The following is an 849-nucleotide window of genomic DNA, read 5'->3' on the forward strand; positions in this document are numbered from 1 at the left end:
CACCGTAATGAGCAATTCACAAACAAGGTCACAGTTCCTAAAAATAGTCTCCTCAATATGTTGGTCTTGATATACAGATATAGCACATCGAAAAAAGTCCCTATCACTCGGAAAAAATGTCATATAAAGTCATGCAATATCGAGATCTGGAGTAATCTCGAAAAAATGCCTTTCTGCAAAATTATTTTTTTTAAATTGAGATGCGACCTGTGTTTGGAAATGCAGCTTTTAATTTTTGTATGTCTTAGATATGCATGAAACGTCGAAATGTGATGACAATTCAAACAAAAAGTAATTTTGATATTTTTTTCGAAAATCCAAAAGTCAGAAGAGAAGACCTTTTCAAAAATCACGAAATGATACAAGATCCGACGTTTCATACATTTCTGATGCCTTTTGCATCAAAAGGAAATTAAAAGTTACCTTTCCAAACTCCAATATTTTCCAAGCCCCGTGAAGACAGGAACAGGAAGAACTCGTCACTTGAGCGGAGCGACGAAGAAACGACAATTTCTGCACAGAATGCTGAAGGGGTTTGAAGAGAACTACGGTTCTCAAAACGGTAGAGCTCCTGTTGGCGGTAGATGAGGCTTCAGTGAAACTGGTAACTTCCCAACACAACCAGCTGAACTACGTATTCGGAAAGGCTAGAATGCGCCAGTTGAAGGGCGCCCCGGTCTTCACCGAACGTGGCTCACGAATTGAAACGCAAGGAGAGGATCTTAAACCCGCTATAGGCGAAGGTGCGCAAACGGCAAGAGCCGAAGCAAATACTGGACCAGAAAAGGTCACTGGAACGTCGAACAACACACAGCCTGTGACTAGCCGTCGGTACAATAAAGAAGACGA

The sequence above is a fragment of the Topomyia yanbarensis genome, unplaced genomic scaffold, assembly GCF_030247195.1.
Source record: "Topomyia yanbarensis strain Yona2022 unplaced genomic scaffold, ASM3024719v1 HiC_scaffold_359, whole genome shotgun sequence".
Taxonomy (NCBI): domain Eukaryota; kingdom Metazoa; phylum Arthropoda; class Insecta; order Diptera; family Culicidae; genus Topomyia; species Topomyia yanbarensis.